This window comes from Eschrichtius robustus, chromosome 4, assembly GCF_028021215.1.
Source record: "Eschrichtius robustus isolate mEscRob2 chromosome 4, mEscRob2.pri, whole genome shotgun sequence".
NCBI lineage: Eukaryota > Metazoa > Chordata > Mammalia > Artiodactyla > Eschrichtiidae > Eschrichtius > Eschrichtius robustus.
Window position 1 is genome coordinate 131803638 of NC_090827.1, and position 21420 is coordinate 131825057.

Below are 21420 nucleotides of genomic sequence, written 5' to 3' on the forward strand. Positions count from 1 at the left end.
TTTTTTTTTTTAGATTCCATATATATGTGTTAGCATTTCTATTGTCCAATCTTTTTTCCTAGGTAGGATGTTCTTTTATAAAATCTAAATTACTTTTTTAAATGAGGCATTTTTTTACAGTTGGTCATAGACGCTTAAGGAAAAGAAATATATCCATAGGCAAAGGAAAAAATTATCCAAATTCCTTAGCCATCTTTGATACCAGGAACTTACATCACCATCTTTTTAGCTTGGAATAAATTGCAAAATAAATTAATTAACATTGTTTCATCAAAACAGCAGGCCACTAATTACTAAATAGTGCATTGATAAACAGATTTGTTTAAAGTAAAATTGCAGTGTTTTTTCAAATATAGCTTTAAAAATATTGTTATAGACACTTTTTGAATTGAGGTAGTGTGTATATATGTTTTATATTTCATGTTAAAGTAGACAAGCTCTATTTATATTTTCTCCTTGGTATTTAAAAGACTATTATGAAAATTTTCAGACCTACAAAACGGTATGTAAACAATCAAACACACATACGTGTACCCATCGGCTAGCTTAAGAAATGGCACATTCTTGTGAACGTGAGCTCCGGTTCATTCATTCTTAGTGAGTACAGTATTACATTCAATGGCTACATTCTCCAGTGATGGATAGTTAAGTTTTTCCCAAGTTTTCACTCTTACAAATAAAGTTGTTCTGAATATTCTTGTAAATGTATACTTGAACACAGGTGAGCATAATTCCCTACGGCATGTATATCTAGAAGTGGAACTGCACCTTCAACTTTTCTAGGAATGGCCAAGTAGCTCTACAAAGTGAGTAAACCATTTTACACTCCAATATCCAGTATATCCTTATAATTTTATCATTGTAGTTTACAAATTTTGAAACTCTCATTAGGTACACGGTGAGTATATGTAAGTTTAAAACTATTCTACTCCTGGAAAATAGGACCTTTTATCATTTTGGAGTGACCTTCTTCTTCTGTAATCATCCTTTGTACCTTAAAATTAATTTGGTATTAATATAGCTATAAAAGCTTTTTAAAATTAGTATCTGCTGGGGTTTGGGAGACTTGTTGAGATGTTGGTCAAAGGGTACAAATTTGCAGTTAGAAGATGAGTAAGTTCTGGAGATCTAATGCACAGCACTGTGAATATAGTCAACTGCACTGTAGTATGCAGTTGCTAAAAGTTGCTAAAAGACTAGATCCTAAATGTTCTCACTGCAAAAAAGAAATGACAATTACATGACATGATGAAGGTGTTAGCTAACACTATGATGTAATCATACTATAATATACAAATGTATCAAATCAACAGGTTGCATGCCTTAAACTTATACAATGTTATATGTCAACTATATCTGTTTAAAAAGAGAGGCAAAAAATAAAATTAGGATTTGCCTGGTATATTCATCTTTTTACTTTCAAACAGTCTATATATCCTTAGGTATGATAAGCGTCTGTTGTAAACAGCATACGACTCAATTTTTTTAACCCAAACCGATGGCACTTTTCTTAAGATAGTGAACTTCGCTTTTTAATATTTATTATCATTTAAAAATTATAGTTATAATAGAATTTAATTACCATTATAATAAATAAAATACAATAGTATCATTTATTATTAATATATTTAAATAAATTTCTAACATTTAATTTTGTGTACATAAATTTCTAACATTTTATTTTGTGTACTGCTTTTACCTTGCTTGTTTTCTAAGGTTTTTTCCCCTATATTTTCTTTCATGTTTTGGATTTCCTTTCCCCCCTGCATTATTATAGAACTTATAAACTCTATTTCTATCCTTTTACTGGTTATCCTTAAAATTCTTTTTACCATGTACATTTAACACAATTGAAGTTTATTTTACCTCGTACTAATTAACATGCCCTTTAGAATGCTGTCTTACGTGTTATGTGTAGCAGTATTTCATTTGTATCTTGATTTTTAATGCCCGGTATGGAATCATTATTATTTTATACAATCAGTGTGGTTTAGCCCTACACACTTTAACAATTTCTTTACTTTTCATGCTTTCTTACATATTTGAATTTCCAAGGATCTGTTGATAGTAAATTCTGATTTTGATTGAAAGTGTCTTTGCTTCTCATTTGTCATTGAATGGAAGCCTACAACCCCAATTAGATCTTTCTATTTTTCATGTCTCTTAACCTGCCTTTGCCATTTCCATCTCTTTGTATTGCATTCTATGTAATTTCTTTAGGATCAGTTGATCAATTCAATTCAGGTATGAATAACTTGCTACCTAATAGGATCACTTGAGTTTTTAATTTCCTGTACTGTATTTTTAATTTCTAGAACTTTTTATTTGGTTCTTTTCAATTATGCTTAAATTTTTGATACAATCTTACTTTCTATTCATGCTGCTTATGCCTATTTAAAAATACCCTAGGCATTTATACAACTTTCTTCATCTGATAAATCATTATCTTATGTGCTTTGTGGAAGTCTAGTTCTGCTATTTGTGGTTTCGCCTGTCTCCTGTTCATGGCTCTTGTTTCCTTGGGTGTTTCTGGAATTTGAAATCATGAACTCATGTTTGGTGGTCTTTAGCTGTTAAACTCCTGTGACCCCCAGGTTGAGGGTAAGTCCCTCCAGACAGCATTTGTGTTTGCTTCTGCCAGGCACTCCAGGATGCTATCAATCAAAGACCATTTTAGGTTTACTTCTTGCCCGAGGGTTTTCTGGTCAGGCAAGCATTTTAAGGCTGAAAACTCCAAACACACTTGAGGGAAGGACTGTGGTTACAAACTCTAAGGAGAACTCTTTCTCTAGCCAGCAATTACTTCAAGACAGTGAAACATCCCGAGCATTTCTGTTTGCCAAAAGTAGATTATTTCTAGCCTCTGATTTCATTTTGAGCATAGTCTTTCTGAGGTCCCAGAATTATGGGGGGATGTGGTTCCATCTTGCCCTTTAACCTGAACCCAGAGCTTGTCTCCTTTTCCATCACCATTAAAAACCAAGTCTTGAGTTTACCGAAACTGTAAACACCCTGCAAGGTGCTGCATCCTCAACTTGACCTCACCACTCTGGAGTTGGGTTTCAGTTTTGTTTGTTGGGTCCTGGAGATCACTGTTACTTTTTTTTTACACATTCAGATATTTGCTGTTTGCTTTATTTTACTTAGCATTGATAGCATTGTACGGGGTATCTTTTCCAGGAAATGGAGTCTACCATATTGCCAGAAACGGAAGTAACTGTATGTATAATTTTCAGGACATGAAAAATGTACTTTAATTGACTGTTCACAATCAACAGGAAAAAAGTAATTGCGTTTTACTGGCAGTCTACGAAATACGATGTTTATGGCCCTTCCCTCTAGTCTGAATAAATACAACCTCTTTTCACATGTTGCATTATTCTTAGCATCTATTATTTCTTCAAATACTGCCTAGTTTAAAAAAAAAAAAAACTTTAAAAGGAAAATGTAGTTCTAAGTATTTAGATCAGAAAATTTCTGGGAATTCCTGTGACTGTTTATTAAGCTTTTATTATATCCAAATGTTTCATGTAACTTAATTTTTTAAAGCATATAAAACATATCAATACAATGTATATGAGAAGAAAAAAAAGGAAAGCTTTTCTCCCTGCAATTTATCTGTAAAACGAGATCTTGTAAAGAAGTGAGAGGCACATCACTGTGGCAGTTGCCAATGACAGGTAAATGTCTGGCAGAGAACAACCTAAGACAGGACCAACTAGCTGAATGACATCCTAAGAGAAGTTTCAGGGAAGAGAAAGCAGTGAAAAGCAAGTTCTGAGCATCACTGATTAAGACCATCCCTCTCACTCATTCCTAAATTTCCTCATAGGAGATACTGTCTAGGTAAGCATCCTAGAGATGGCCCTATGGATACTGAGAGGTTCCCAGCCAGTATATGGAGATTCTGGTGGATCACAGGGGCTTTGCAGTTATCACCAGAGGTTTGAAGTCTCAAATACGTTATGCATTGGCTTGGATTGAATAAATGTCTTATACATACACATACACTCACCCACATAGTGATATTTTCAAATGTTTACAGATCCTATTGGTGATTAACTCAATATATTCATTTACGAATGCCACTGAATTATATCACTTTCACTTAATTATTTTCTCCTATAAGACACTAAAAGTGCAACAGACATCATGTGTTTCTATGTGTATGTTGGCAGGAAAGTGGGGGGTGAAATTTATAATGTTAGTAAGGTCCCTCCACTTCAGAAAGTTTGGGAATCACCGTTGGAAGAGGCACCCGTTTGATTAAGTAGCTCTGTATTTGCCTGGACTCTCTCTTCTTTACCAAGAACCATCTGTAGCCAGGAATTCCCTGGGGTTTTTGCTCTCAGATAAGCTCACAAAGGACCCCAAAATCATATTTCCCTGTCAGTGTAGAAAGAAGGGTTCTCTGAGGGCTTAGGCCATAGCAAAGTATCGTAAGAAGAAGCCATGTTTATCCCTCAAAGGTCTGTCTGCCTCCTTCATCCCTAGTTCTTATACAAAGAGTTCATACTTTTCCTGAAGATCCTGCAAGGAGGGATATAACTTGTGACACATATTGGTCAGACTGCCTTACAGTACTCCTTGGAAGGACCGTTAATGCCCACCCTGGAAGGGATTCCAATTTATAGTGAATGTTGCCAAAGCAAGTATTAGAGAATTCCTGCTCCAGAAAAAGCTTTTATGCCAGAGGAAGAGCCAGGAGGTCATGGGTCACTCATCTCAAATTTAAGAATATCAAATGAACTGAAATAGGAGGAAATACATGCATTTTCTTTCTCAGAAAGGAAACTCTCATCCCACCTTCCTGACTAATTTCTTCCATTACTCCTGATCAGCCATGTTAAAGAAATAGCACCCTTCACATGGTAAACACAGTCGGGCACAGAGAGTAAGCTGAGTGGTACAGAGCATATTATCACAAAGACACCTGCACCTGTTCCTGTTCCTTTCTCTGAAAATTGTGAAAAAATCTTTGCTGCCTCTAGAACATTCCTGAGTATACTCAGCCCTAACTTAGCAATCCAGAAGAATCCACGCTTGTGCGCAAGGGTTCACGAGAACTTCCGTCCTGATCTTCACTCACTGCCTATCCTTGCATTAAGGTTCACTGAAGATGATGGTGGTTAGGTAATTAGTGATTGACACGGCAAGGGACCACGTGACAGAGGAAGCTCAGGAGGCCATCACAGGCTTCTTGCTGTGGCTGAGCTGTCTACTCCCTTCCCAAGGACACACCGGAAAACAGCCTGCAGGCCGCTGCGGCTGGACGGCAAGCATGTCTGGATACTGCTGGGCTTCCAAAGCCTCAGCACCCCTCCCCCACAAAGAACACGACAACATCGTCCTCTTAACGTGAATCGCATCCTAACTTCATTACTTCTCTTCCGCTATCTTTCCCTCCATTATGAAATCTTTAAACTGGGCACAAAATCTGATTCAGTGAAGTATTATGGAAATTGTAACTGTTTCGGAATGGAATGCATAGTATAAATTACACATTTTAACTCATTAGCTGGATTTACCTAGAGACAAAATGATTAGGTTCTTGATGAATTCTGTTTCTGAATGATTACACAGTTTAACTGACAAATAGCTTGTCCTTTGTCATCATAACTGGGGAGCCATTACGAAATGGAGGCAATCTATTTGTCAGTTAAACTGTGTAATCTACCAAAGGCAGAATTCATCAGCAGTCTAATCAGCCTAGCTTTAATCAAACAGCGTTTGGCAGAATTCATTCAGAAGGTAGGATTTATAGAGCTCTTATGCCCTGCACCTTGTGATGTAGCTAATAAAAAGTCATATTTTTGTGCTAGTGCCCATCTATTAAAGGAACAGAAACTTCAGATGTTATATTTCTTGCCAACATAAACTGAATGACTAAATTTCAAAATCATTTCAGAGGGCTCTGTAGAAAAAATCACATTGTTTATAAATCTTGGAGGGGTCTAAATGTTGAAATTCTTTGAAATAGAAATTTATTGGAGGCTTTCTCATAGTTAAGAATTGCTTGCCAGGAGGTAAAGAAGCACGTCCCCCATCACACAGACCACCAAAGACAAGGATGGTAAAGAAGCACATCCCCCATCACACAGGCCACCAAAGACAAGGATGGTAAAGAAGCACGTCCCCCATCACACAGACCACCAAAGACAAGGATGGTAAAGAAGCACGTCCCCCATCACACAGACCACCAAAGACAAGGATGGTAAAGAAGCACGTCCCCCATCACACAGACTCCCAAAGGCAAGGATGGATCATGGGCAGATTATCCACATGCCGCAGATACATAATCCAAAGATTCCCTATGAGTGTTTTTGTGCTAGGCCACAATCAAATAGAAAAAGAAAATATCACAAATGAGCATTTTCCCATGTAGTCAGAGGTCAGTGTAAATGGTGTCAGGAAGTCATGGAATGATGGTTAATAAATGTTCTTTCACGGCAGTGGTAGCCTGACCTCAATACAATTAAGAAAGGAAAATTAGTAAAGCAATTAAAAGAACACAGGCAGGCTAGTGAATATGGTAAAGACTGTCAGAGCCTGTGGTATTCTGAATAGATATACACATAGTTTGCTTATGAGTGGGTTCAACTTGTGAGTGAAACACTTGGCTATTATATCTTAACTGAAAGTTTGTTCACTTGATGGACAAACCTTTTCTCTATTTGTCTTGCTCAAAGCTGTAACGAGACCAAGAGTGTCTGTGCTGTTAATGAAATAATTTCCATGTGAGCAACCTGGGTATCGAGTACAATTTGAGAGAAGAAACTCACTAAAGAGGAAACAGATGTAGAAACAAGTATCTCTGACACTCCCTCTCTCACACACACACAAGTGTGTTAGAATTAAAAGTTATCTTTTGGTACAAATTAATTTCACTTGATTACGTTTTCTAGACCAAGGTTATTTTATAGCTATTAATATTTACCCTATTAGAGTTCAGAAAAACAAAGTCTTTTACTAGATGATCACTTCCTATTTCTAAGTTTAAAAGAAAATCCAAAACACCTCGTGAAGCAGAGGTTCATGAATTTCTTAAATACGAATTGTGAGTTTCTTAAACGCATGAATTTCATTTTGTTAAGTTATACATTTCTTAAATATGAAATTTCTAAATAAACAAAACTTTTGTAAGGTTTTAGTTTCCCATTTTCTCAGCGTGCAGCAATGTCAGAATGCTATAAAAGTTCTAAACACTTCCTCACAATTTTCGTACTTATTTCATCACAGACCAGAAACAAAGAGTTTGTGGGCTGGTACTGTTTTTTCAGCCATACTTTGGATAGCACTGGTCTAGAATAAAAATGTCTGATGGCACGATGTCCATGATTCAGTGTCAGCATCATCTAGGTGAACAAATTCTAAAATATAATTATACCTAAACCTTGAATTAAATATCATTTTAATATTACATATAAAAATTCCAAGTTGTATGGCTGGAGGTGGTAGGGAGGTTACAAATGGAGGAAGAATGAATACTTGTTTGAACCTGGGTGAGGGTACATGGAGATTCATTATCCTATTCTCTCTGCTTCGGTAGGTTTGAAATTTTTTTTATAAAAAGTTAAAGGACTTTTTAAAAATTGCTTTCATGTTATTATTATTTTTTGGTTTCATGTTATTTTAAAACTTAAAACATCACCATTCTGCTCGAAAGATCCTGTCTTTTTTTAGAGGGACCCTTTTTGCTATCAGGAAGATGGACTGGGTAAAAATGAAGCCACCTCAGACGTCAGAAACACTGTCTCAGAAATGGCTTCTCAGAGATGACCGGCGCTCCCGTGACCGGCCCGGCTGTAAGCCACGAGACGTGGCCTGGCCAGCAGCAGAGGCCCGAAACCCAGCTCCTCTCTCCCAGCCCAGCACGCCCAGCTTGCTCGCTCAAACGTGCCTCCAGAGAAGAGGGTGTCTTGTGTAACTGGGTCAGCGTCTGGACCTCACGTGGGACTCCACATGACAGATGCTCTGAGAGTAAAAGAAAGCTCCAGGCAGCGTCGTGCAGTGGCCCTGACCACTGACCAGGGGTCAGCTTTGACGTGTGCTCCTCAGCATGGCAGAGACTGTGAAGCCCATGCTGAAATTTCCAGATTTTTCCTAGGAGCCAACTAATTCTCTTGGTGACACTGGCTTTGTGACCAAAAGATGACAACCTGTTTCTATAAAACATCCACTTGGCAACAGAATTACGGGTGGCATTTAGAGGAGGGTTTGTGAGGGTGGTCCCAGGGGCTGCTATTACACACAGCCCAGCGGACAGATCTACGGCCCACAGGACGGCAGGCCATATATCTGACAGTCCCTCCTAATGGCCCCGTTTCTGAAAGTGCACGTGCCACCAGCTGCACACCATCAAAAGGCACTGAGTTTCCCTCTAACGAGCAGCCTCACCTAGAAAACTTCTTTTACAGATGTTTATAGCTTTTGTGGCTTTTTATTCACCGTCTTATTTTTATAGCTGGTGTGATCTTTCAACGTATGACAAAACATACCCAAGGCCTAGTAAACAACGCACCTAAAAATTCTAACTCTTAGGGAAGCCTACGGAAAGCTAGGAGAATATTTAGAGCAGGTTTCTACACAAGACATCCATAATTGGTCTTGCATTGTAGCTAATGGAAAACACACTTTGTGTAAACTGGGAAAATGTACTGCACAATTCACATACAGCAAACTAAAAATAAGCCCAGTAAACAGAATATAATTTTTATATTTAAGGGATGTATACAGACTTTAAATAGAAACAAGGAAGCACTCAGTCACTTTTTAGTTAATCCACTCTTGAAGCCCGTAGAATAATGTGTATAAGTGACATGGCTGGAAGAAAGTCCTATCACTGAGAGCACAGAGGTGATAGAAGAGCTTGTCTGGCATAAACCAAGCAAAGAATTGCCCAAACGAGCTCAAAAACCTTGTTTTCTTGCGGCCACAGGGGTGACACAAACTGGTCCATTTGGAACAGTCAGATAAACCAACCTAACTAAAACTTCCCTCATACTTTCACTCTTCTAATAAGCTCTAGCCCAGTGGATTTCATACCTGCCTGCACATTCAAATCACCTGGGAATCTTTTTAAAAATATTGATGATGGGTCCCACCCTACAGAGACTGATTTATCTGGTCTAGGTGTGGCCAGGCATTGGTGTTTCTTGAAAGCTCTCAAGGTGCTTCTTCTAATGTGCAACCAGAACAGAATAGTAAGAACTTACGATCTGGTCCACCATCCTTTCAAGTAATAACTGTAATAGTAATAATTACAACAGCAGCAATAACTTCTATCTCCCCTTCTCTTACTATTACTTATGCTTTACCACCAGGGCACTCTGGTGCATGTTAACAGACTGCCTACTTCATGGCTGGCAAAGTGCTAGGAACTTTTAAGGATTTTTTTCCCCATTTAATTGTTAAGCAATGCTGCAAACTGGTATGGTTATTCTCACTTAGCAGATGAAGAAACATTAATTTAAAAATATTTCCAAGGTTTATACAATCAGGTAGAGAGGGCAGAACTCAAAATAAGGCACTCTTACTCCAGGGCTGGGGTCTGTGGTGACCTGTGGTTTCCTCCCCATGCACACCCCTCCCTTGGTCAAGCACTCTGGAACAGGTGACTCCAGAGCCCAGCCAAGAGACGGAACCTTGATCAGGCTCGGCCTTGGCCCCCAAACCTGCCTGCCCATGGAATCACCTGGGGAGCTTCAAAAACTGCTCATGCCGGTGACCCATCCCCCAGAGAGCGTGACTGCACTGCTCTGGGGTGTGGCCTGGGATTCTCCAGGAGATTCTAACGTGCAGACCCGTTTAGAAACTGCTAGGCTAAGCCAATGATGGAAACTCCATTTCTTTTGCAGTGATGGGTTTAGACTGGAGCATATGACATGTCTGTGGTTACTGAAGAGAAAGTAAGTCCACAGGGCATTCGGGAAAAGGCCTCCTCTGCCTGATGGGGCCGACCACGTACAGAGGTGATGCCCGAGCGGCTGCCGAGGAACTGACTGAGGACAGCAGGAGAGATGAAAGGACCTGGGCCACGGAAGACCCTGCTGAGCCACTGCATAAACCAACCCCAGGCTGGCCCTACCTCTGACAGTCTTGTTATGGGACTTAATAAATACCACAGTTTAAGCCCTTTTAAGTTAGGCTTTCGGTTATGTAGCTATGAAAGCATTCTGCCTTCTACATCTTCCTGACCATCACGTCCTATGCCGGCAGCTCTATCCTAGAGACAGAGAGTACGTCTAGCTCAGACTGAAGCATAACACTATATAACTATATGATAATGAACAAGAAACTCGAAGTCAGTGGCTGGCTATTAAAAATGATAATGTTCAACACAGTCTAAGAACCCCCAGCTCTAAAAACGGAAGTGAGTGTTCTTTTAGATAGCAGTGTTTTTCTTATACACATGAAGGGAGCTCAAAAGGAGCTGAAAATATATTTGCTGATAAGAATTCTGAGAACAATATGAGATCTGTGCATTATAAGAATCTTTAGAAGAAAAGGAATGCTGGTTAAGTGAAAGAGTGTTATTGTTTAAATTATCTAAAGGGAAACTCTTTCTCTGCATAATAACTGTTTAGCTTTTTTCCCCTCAAAAATCATGTAAAAGAAGACTAATCATATGAACAGGAAAATTTTATAATAAGGAAAAACTTATGCTCACCATCTTAAAAATTATAAAGTAAACTTTAAGATTATATGCAAATTATAATGCAAAAATAAAGGAAAGAAACAGAAGGGAAATAAATATGATAAAAAATATAGAGGATATATATACATACATATACACACACACACACACACACACACACAGACAAGACATAAATACAGTGTCCAAGGCAAAAATGCTGCGTTTCAAATAACAATCCAAATGGAAACCAATTATGAGAAACAAACTGTCAGAGTTACGAGAGCACAGGCTGGTAATGCAACTGCCTGACTCGTTTGTCACATATTGTCTTCAACATTTTTGTTTGTTTGTATCCCCAAAATTTGCTACTGAAAATCAAAGTAAGTCTTACAAGTCTAAGACAGCCTAATTCTGTTTTTGCATGTTCCAGGGATCTCTATTTACCAATGTTCCTAAGAAATGTAGAGTCTCAGACACAGTAATCCACCACCAAAGGCAAATTCAGGAAGAAAAATATTCACCACTTCCTCTAAAAAGGTCCTTTCCTACATTTGAACTAATATTTTAAGCTTACAAACCAATTAATTTAAATGTTTCAAGCTCTATTTACAAGTGAGCTGACAGCAATCAAGACAATTCCCATGATTAGATGATGATGTAATTGAGGGTGAATTTATCAGCAAAAGTCCCCATGCATATTGAGCAAGACATTGTGTTAGGAACTGTGGGAAACACAACAAGGTTTAAAATGTGGTCTTTATCCTCAAGAAGATTCCAACAGGTCTGCCAAGCAAAGACAGGGCAGATGGAGTAGACGGAGTTGAGGTGTACTTGTCCTACTTGTGTAGCTTTTGTGGCTACACAGCTTGAAATATGGTATTCAGCACATACCAAATATCCCTGTCGATTTAGAGGGCATAACATAGGGGTACAGAGAATGATGTGAATGAGAACCCAATACAGTCACAGACTACATTTAAGAGGCAGATGCAATCAGTCCACAGAGAATTGAGTTAATTCAACTTGCCTACTTCCAAAAATAACAAGCATGCTTTCTGATATATGTGATGGTGGCAAGTGTAATCCATCTTGAATAAAACCATAAAGTTTATTCAGAGGTCTCTAGAAGAAAGGAATTACATAAATGCAGAGCCTTAGAAAAAGGGTATCTAATTCTAAAGGAATAACATACTTATCCCATTACACAATTTTGAAAATAATAACACAGCAGAAAGGTGCTATCACACATGCAACTAATTCACCCATTTCAATAGCCAACAGAGCAGTCATTTCAGCCAAGTTCATGTCAACAGGTGAAACAAACCCATCAAGGAGTGGGCAGAAGTCAGAGGAAATCATATCATCAATATAAATTACATCTCTGAATCAACACACTGCACAGATGGCAAGGAGCTAGTCGCATAAACCTGCCCCTTTCAAACCTCAAAGATGCTGAAAAAAACAGCCTGTCTATTTGCACAGGTGAGAATTCCAGTTGCCCTGGCAGAGATCTTGCTATATCTGAATGTGCTCAAGTCATAAAATGTTTTGACAAAAAGTAGGTCAGCCTAAAATGTTAAAAAAGGAAGAAATTCATAAAATTAGCATCTCCACTCTTTACCCTTTTCATCTGACATAGTTTTGTTCAGTGAGTAAATCGAGCTCAATCTTCTTTTACAAATAGGTGAGTTTTTTTTTGTGAAAACTTTTTGTCATCTCTGGTGCTACTACACAGACTCCAGCAGGCTGATGTATACTTCATAGCTTCTGCAAAATACCATTCCTACCCCTAAAAATAATAACCTACAGTCATCAACAGCAGCCAGTAACAAATCAGATTCTGCTTTTTTTGGTAGTAGTGGTGACTTTTTACCTAATAGTAGCTTCTGATTGTTTTAGGTTCAATATGTTCCTTGTGAAGGGACTTCTCAATAACTGATCTCAAGAACCATGACTAGTATGACCAACTGTCCCCATTTACCCCCAATTAGCCTGGTTTTAGCCCTAAAAGTCCCACATTCCAGGAAACCCCTCACTGTGGGGCAAAGAGCAAGATAATGCCAAGTTGGTTTCTCTATTAACCTGAATTTAGGAATGACAGCCCATTGTAATGTCCCATTTAGATACCATCTAGGCAACTATATGCACCGTCCCTGTAAATTTGCTCAGCCATCACTTGAGAGAGCAACATACTAAATAGGAAAGAGACTGCTAACACAAGCCCTGCCTAAACTCCCCCTCATCCTCTCTCCTGCTCTCTCATCCCATGTATAAAGAGCCACAGTCTACCCTCTCATTGGCAGGATGAACTCAGCTACCAGGAAAAGTACTGATGATCCCCACCAAGAAGAGTGGCTTCCATCCCAGCGGGCATAAGTTAAGGGTACGGGAGTGGGGACACAAGGACGAAGAAAAGCAGTACTTCAGGGTGAAGTGCCAAGTTTTTGCTCTGGCCAAACAAAATGCTCTTCCCTCAAGAAGGTGGTTTTTGTTTTATTGTTTTGTTAAAGGAAGAACATTTTGACAGAAATGAACTGTTACTCAGAAATTGTCCAAATCATTCTCTCAGAATATATTAGGTAAAAGAAAAGGCTTAATTGAGGCCATTTCCTTGTTTTTACTAAATTCCAAGACACAAGGAACCTGATGGAATCACAGATCTCAATTCTGAGCCATTCTTTTGCATATTGATCTTGTTTTACAGATTTAATTCTTTACATTTACCTCTTGATTTAAGAGATACCAGTCCCTTCAGAATATACTGACATGTAAGAAAAGAATTGCCAGTACAATTTCTTAGAAATTTGTTCTCTCCCTTTTAGTGCGGCGGCAATGGTTTTTCTATAGTAGCCAGATATTGTCTAAGTCAAATCAACATAAATAATACACTTGGCAGAAGAGTCAGTTAACATAATTCTTAGTTTGCACAGAAAGGACCTAGGCCACAATGAGGTCCACATGCTCAGGGAGAGTTCAGTGAGTGCATGTGTTTCTTTCCTATCGAATAAAGTACACAACCAATCTCCAAAGACCTCTTTTCAGAAAAGGGATGAAAACATACACTGGTCATCCCAAGACACAAAAATGAGGCTGGGGATGGGGAGTAGAGTAGATCCCTGGGGCTCTAAGCCCAGTATTGCGTAAGAAGGAACAGAAATCTCAGCTCTTAAAAGGACAGATGTTGGAGAACTCACTTATGTCCTGCCAATGGGGAAATATAAACAGAATTTAATATTTCAAAAATTCAAAATTCAGGCATTCAGTCATATATTACTTGGTGATAAACTGTCCCGCATGTTGAAGACTATAGTGTAGATGGAATGTCATCTTTTTGGCAATGACTTGGTACACTGCTTGCGTGTCTAAAAACACACGTTAATTTTAGTTCCTTCACTTCTGTTGCCTCTACAAAGCCAAATATACACATATAAAATCCAAAGCAGTCAGGCACATCCATTCTAGCAAAATGTTCATTTTAACTTATACTGGCACAGTGAACCAAATATGTCCATTCACTGAATACAAGGAGTAGCTGCAACAGCAAACTACGTGCATAAGAGAGGTATATGTATACGTGTATATATACATGATATGTATACATATAGATATGATGTATATGGTAATAACAAAAGTTTGAGGTAAGTGGAATTCAAATTAATACACTGTAATGCTTATTGAGACTAATCCTCGGAAAACGTCTAGAATGTCCCCCACTGATGTGCTGAGTTTTGGGGCTGGGATCCAGCCTGCCTCTGGTATGAATACTCCGGGATATTTGAGACCTGGGTCTGGTCCAGTACCATCGGCTTTAGGGCTCAGAGGCCAGGCACTCAGAGAGCCTCAAGGGTAGTGCTTAAGCTTAAGAAGGTTCTCAAATGTCTTCACTTTTTGCTGAGGCAGAAAGTACTTTATACTCTGAAAGTACCACTGAGGAACCTCAGACCATCGGTTTTCCATCATTCTAAGGATCAGTCCTCGGACGAGTGGTTTATGTCACTCACAACTTGCCCTAGCTCAGCCACTGACCCTGGAGTCAAAGGTTTCAGATCTGATTACCAGTCCCCAAAGCCTCTTGCCCATTCCTCCTGCTTCATGATTTCCAGAACACCAAATCTCAAATCAGTAATCTACCCTACGTATCTGTTACAATCCAGCATCAAGGCCACAGGCAATCAGCACCACCATTATCACTATAAATCAGAGTTCTACAAAAGAAAACTTAGGAACACAATCCATTTGTCTGATATGTCTTTAAAATCTTATACTATAAACATTAACATATAAATAACATTTAGTGACAAAACTGTACTTGAGAAACTTCTCTCAATTCTGGTTCCTGCTATTTCTATTTACAATCTTGAGCATATAATTATAGAGGAATCTAAATTGAAAAAATATGATATATTTTTATACTTTTATAGATCTTATAGATTTCTAAAATTATAAATACCCTATGTTTATTTTTATGTATTTATAAAATTATAAAAATTATGTATAATTTATATTTTTATGTATAAATTATATATTATACAATTATGTAATTATATATTTATATCACATGTAATGTTAAATATAAATATATATATTCTTTCTGATTCTGTTTCCATACAATAATGATTTCAGAGAACAGAGTTACATTTAATAATGTCCAAATATTCATAAAAATGAAAAAGACCAATTGGTTTTTTTTCTTTGAGTTAATGCCTGCTTTCATTTTGCAAGGACATGACATCATAGAACTTGGTAGAGTCACTTCTTTTGTACAGATTCCTCTTTCACTTTCTCACCAAGCAAGATCCACCACCCCATACATACTCTGCTCAGTGCTGCATTACAGGCATGGCATTAACCTTTTAATATTTGTACTTAAATACTTCCTAGAAGAACTGAGGTCACAAGAAAGGGAAGCACCCACATTAGACAGATTTCCCATAACAAGGAGATCAACTAAATAGAAGACAGACACAAGAAATAAGATTTGACTGGAAAATAGCCAAATCTGTGACAAAAAATAATAATTTACAATTGAGAACAGAAATAAAAATGAGATGAGAATTGAAGGTAAAGAATGGAATTTTACATGTTCAAATTAATGTTAAAATGTTCAATAAAAAAATGTTAAAGTAGCACATCTAAATAGTCCTCAAAAGCAGTGGGGCAAAAGCCCACCTAGAAGCTATGCATCTAGGACCCCACAAGGAGGTGATTTTCTCTCTAATGAACCATGATTTATACAGAACATAAGGACTTAGTCTTGGGAAAGTTAAAAAGGAGATAGCCAGAGCCTCAGTGTTTCTCAGGATAAGCAGATTTTTACTTTAACATAAATATGGTCTGGGTTAGTCAAATTGTAAATGATATTCATGTTCTTAGAACCACTATCTGCCTCTTTTAGAGTGAAAAAAATCAAAGAATAAAGCTTCTTTTAGGGAGAAAAAGGGAACATCCACATGATAATTTAAACTGAATCAAAAACAATAGACTTCTATCCTAAATACTGAAATCAAAGCATTTAAAAAATATTCATAACCTCCTGGAGATGAAGGCAGCACGACTGACCGGCCTGACGGGTCCCTCAAAGCCATAGTTCACATGTCCTGACCGCTGATCTTGTTATCAACTTGCTATGTGACCTTGTGAGTCGTTCTTGGCTGAGATGTATCTTCCTGGAAAAATATTATACCTAAAATAGCCATCTTCAAAGATCTGAAAGGTTCTGACATTGAAAATGCTGTTTTAATTTCCAGTGATGCAGAGAAACTGCAACATGAGGGATTTACATAAGACGTGAGGAGTAAATCTCCCTACACTGAAATTTCACTTATTTAAATGGATTACGAGGCACATGAAATATCTCTCCCTGGTGGCTTTCAAAATATTAACAATATTTTCTTGAAAATAGTTTAAAATGCAAGTGAAGGGAAAATGCCTATAGAGGTCATACTGGTACTGTTGAATAATTTTCTATGAGGGGTGCCTTTGTGACAGTCATCGTGGAGCATTCTCCAGCAAGACACTATAGCATGAATCCTGGGGACCTTGCAAGGGGGGTTGGGAGGGGAGGAGTCCAGTGGACTTAGGAGCAACCATGAGTTTTTTCCGAACTGGAGAAGTCAACACCACTATTCTTAGAATTTTTGTAAGAGACGGGTTCATGGAATATGGAACATAATCCTTTAGAACATCTTGGTAGCTATATACATAGTAATAAAGAATAAGGTCTTTAGCAATAAAGAGATCTGATTTCCAATCTTCGTGCTGCCCACTATTGGTCGTATGACTCTGGACGAGCTACCTAATCTCTCAAGCCTCACTTCCCACATTTGTAACATGAGATACTATACCTATTTCATAGGATTTTGCTTATCATAATGCTTAGCCCATAACAGGAATTCAATAAGGGTATTTTATATATTATATCAACCTGCTTTCTTCTATGTATTATCAAAATATGCTTATGAATAATGTAATTCAAAATTGAAAAAGGCACACAAATCATGACAATATAAATGAGGTGATTTTATAAAGAAAGGAAATTATGTATGAGCCTCAATATGGCATTGTTCTTGAACTCCATTAATGGGACCTTCATATAAATAGACAGTCCTTTATTTCAAGATTCTCATGATACTTTAGTAATTAAAACTCCCTGAATAGAGTGCAAGATGAATATAAAATTCTCTTTCAGAGAGAAAATAGTATAGAAATATATTACTTTTCTAAAACTAATGGCCTCATTTCTTTTAAAAATTAATTGTATACTGTCTATCCTAAAAAGAGAGAAAAATTCTCTTTACACATTTCTGACAGTATGTACTTTCCTTTAACTCCTGAAGTATGTTATTAAAGTCTAAAGATAATATAGTGGTGGCAAAGCAGCCATCAGCTTAAATGCTAAATATTTATAGAGTTTTATTTTAGCTAAATCTGCAAACTGCTCTACATACACCCCTTGTTGATATACCGAGTTCATGAAGGAGTTCAGCAGACATCCCTGAAACAACTGCCTTATTATTACAGAGACGACGTTCTCTGACAGCACTCTGCCCCAGCCCAGCCCTCCCAGGCACAGCTCAGGCGGATCCAGGAGCTCTCAGCCAACGTGTCGGGTTTCCACCGTGGGTGCCAGGGGAGAGGAAGAGACAGTTGGACTAAAAGGCCACTGACTTGAAGCCCCATGACTTATGATTAGCTGGCACGTAATGATCAGTTCAACAAGTATCTAATGAGTTCCTACTATTTAGAAAGTTTCCCTTTTTACAGAAAAGATATATAAACACCAATAAGGATAAGTAGAAAATTAAAAGACATACAGTTACATTGCTGAATTACTGAATAAATGAACCGAGTGCTAAGGAAAAAAGAAGAAAAGGAAAACTATGACATGAAAGTGAAAAAAACTGATTTAGTATAGTATAATTAATGTATCAATAAAGTATGTCCATGGCAGGGGTGGCAGGGAAGGCTGTGGAGAAACTGATGCCTGATCAGGAGTTTTAAGGAGAGCTAAGATCTCCACAGGAAGGAGGGAGAGGCCAGAGAACAGGATTATTTTATTTGTACCCTCAAGAAATATTGAAGCAGATGCAGAAAAACATGGTGAGCTGTGGGAGAAGGACATGCTCTCAATACCGTGTGTCTGTGTACTCAAGGAAAGAGGGGCTGGACAAGGGGCGGGGGGGGGGCGGCATGGCCAGGAGGGCACAGGGCACCTCAGGCCAGTCTGGGTTCCAGTCTATAGGCAATGAGGAGCCACTGTGGGTTTGTTTTCATTTTTGTTTTCTTTAGTAACTGAGACACATCAAAGTTGACCTTTGTAAGTATTACTGTGGCAGCCAATCATGGGATGAATTAGACCAAGATTTCCTAAATAGTGTTTTGTAGAACACAACCCTCCGTGAGATGTAACACACACACACTCATTGACTCTGCTCAAATTATCTTGGTAAATGCTAGGTTAAACAAACAATACATGAAATATCCTTATTGCTGGACTTTCCAACCTGTAGTATGCTTATAGGTCATGGAACTCCAAGGGGAAGATAGCACGTGTGATTTTTCCCTGAAATGCTAAATCTCTTCCTCTCCTGGAGCTCTGGCGTCACCTCTTTTCCCCTGGTTCTCCTTCAGCCTCTTTGGCTGCTCCTTCTTGGTTTCCTTTTGGAGAATCTTCTGTTGCTCTGCCTTTTCTTTTCATTCCATGGAGTCTTCGTGAGTGAGCTTTCTACTCCTGCAGACTAAACTCTCATCGATGTTTCTCCTGACACCTTTCCTTGACCGTACCCTTCTCCCGTGGTGAAGCAGGTACTCCTCCTCTGTGTGTTTATAACACCCTTAGAATACTTCTCTCACAGGGCTTCTTATGCTCTAGCTGATCATCTTTTCCCCCAGAATACTTAAGAGCTAACCCTTTTTCTTAACCCTTCCTTGAATATACAGCACATAACTTAAAAGGGCAACTGAGACTAAATGTATGCTCTTCTAAATCTTAAGAGTTACAATATGAAACATACCACATCTGTCAAAAATTTCTTCTTTAATTAGGAGTTCTCTATGCAACAACTGTTTGAAGTCATTGTTAAGAAAAGCTAAATAGAAACCATCACTGAGTGCTCTAAGATAAATTCTTTTGTTTTCAATTTTTAAGGCATTATGTGAGATAATCAAGAAAGGCCATATGTCATCGTAAGTCTTTGCAACTTAAAATGCAAGGATCTGATTTTATTCCTACTGTTCAGGATAACAGCATTATAAATCAGTCAACCAAATATTCCATAAATAATCCCTTCAGGGCTTCCCTGGTGCCTCAGTGGTTAAGAACCCGCCTGCCAATGCAGGGGACACGGGTTCGAGCCCTGATCCGGGAAGATCCCACATGCCACGGAGCAACTAAGCCCGTGTGCCACAACTACTGAGCCCACGTGCCACAACTACTGAAGCCCGCGTGCCTAGAGCCCGTGCTCCGCAACAAGAGAAGCCACTGCAATGAGAAGCCCGTGCACTGCAACGAAGAGTAGCCCCCGCTTGCCGCAACTAGAGAAAGCCCGTGCGCAGCAACAAAGACCCAACACAGCTAAAGATAAAAACAAATAAATAAATTTATATAATAATCCCTTCAAATGAAATTGTGCCTGAATTTTACATTACCCGTGAGCTCAAATGATAACGAACTCAAAGCCTCACCAATGCCTCAGTTAAAACATCATGCGGATCCTAGCTGTGTTAAGAGTCGCTCAGGGTTATGTGACAGATGAGGGGAAAAGGCACTCGTGTGATCTATGTATTTGTGTTACTTTACCCTACTGGAGCAGAAAAGAGTGGATCACTTACAATGCTGAAAACAGCTTTCCTGCCAGGTTTGGAGGGGGGATGGGTGGCAGAGTCATTTGATTTTAGGCAGATGTTTTACTCCTTACTCGAAAGCAGTGGGAAAAAAAGGAAGACCGAACGTAGACTAGAAAAAGGTCACTGGAAAAGGCTTTTACTGTTTCTCCAGGGACGGTTTGCCTGGAAGCACTCCCTTGTCCCTGCCCAAAACTCCCTGGGCAAAGTAGTCAAAAGGCATCAGCAGGCTAAGGAGAGTCTCAGGGATCTCTGAGTGCTGAGGATACCATGGAGCAGAGAGACCTCGAACATTTAAGAACAAGGGCACTTGACAGTCAGAGCAGGGCTGGTACTGGCCAGCAGTAATCAGCTATAAACAAAATACTTAGAAGGGCCTGAAAAAGCCAAGACACTGAGGCCCTGACCTTTCAGGACTTCTCAACAGCCCTGAGGGTAAATTCTAAATACTTTCATCCAGCATCCAGAGAACCTTCATCATCTGTCCTCTGCCCACGCTGGAAGCCTCTTTTTTTTATTACACCCTCTCTATATACCACGACCCATCACACGAAAGGACCTGAAACTCCTAGGCACCTTGTACTAGACAGTCAACCACGTTATCCCAGGGACCTAGTACAGTCCTGGCACATAGTAGGCTTAATAAAGAGTTGCAGAATAAATGAATTATCCTGTATCCTCGGCTCTAAAAGGGACAATCTTTAGATCAACTGGCACAACCTCAAAGCCTTGGCACAGTGATATACTATAAATAGTGGTAAAGTGATTTCTCATTAATAATAAAGTACTACAGTTTGCAAATGATCTACTTCCTTTTCTACAAACGAGATGAGTTTCCATGCTATCCCCGAATAATGTGATCATTCGTGTCCATACCAGATGCTGTCTTCAGGGAGCAAACAAGCAGCAGGAGCTCAGGCTGGAGCCTGAAGCACTGTACGTAGCCCACACTACGGCCTGAGGGGCACAGCCCACCCGAGCTTCCTCTGCCAGGTGTGTCAGGGCAGGTAAAAAGGGTGGGAATGGCTCCATCACAGGACCACAGACCTCCAGCTTCCCTCTTCGGCAAACAGACCTCTCAGAACAAAGTCTTTAAAGCCAGATGACAAGAACAGTCCAAGAAGGCAGGCAGGGGAAAGTGGGCCCACTACACACAAACAAGGTACATCAAGCACAGAGCAAAAGGTATACAGGGGCCCATTCCTGCCTAGACAGAGAGAACTGGCTTTTACTCACTGTAACGTGAGCAAACGTGGAGATGCACATGTAACAGAAGAAAACCAACACAATGAAGGAGGACTGCCGTGAGGCAGGAAAGTGCCACAACAAAGATGCCAGGATCTCAGGACCAGGCTTAGTGCCTGCTTACACACTTGGGACCCAGTATTTCCCTCTCCACCACTTTGCACACTTAATTTTATTTATTAATTAAAATAACGTTT

The 21420-nt window shown here is 39.0% G+C and overlaps 1 protein-coding gene across 3 annotated transcripts in view; it reads right to left on the bottom strand.

Moving 5' to 3' along the window:
* Nucleotides 1-21420, bottom strand: part of PRDM5 (PR/SET domain 5) — a 205030-nt gene that overhangs the window by 16018 nt on the left and 167592 nt on the right. The gene's annotated exons all lie outside the window — the stretch shown is intronic.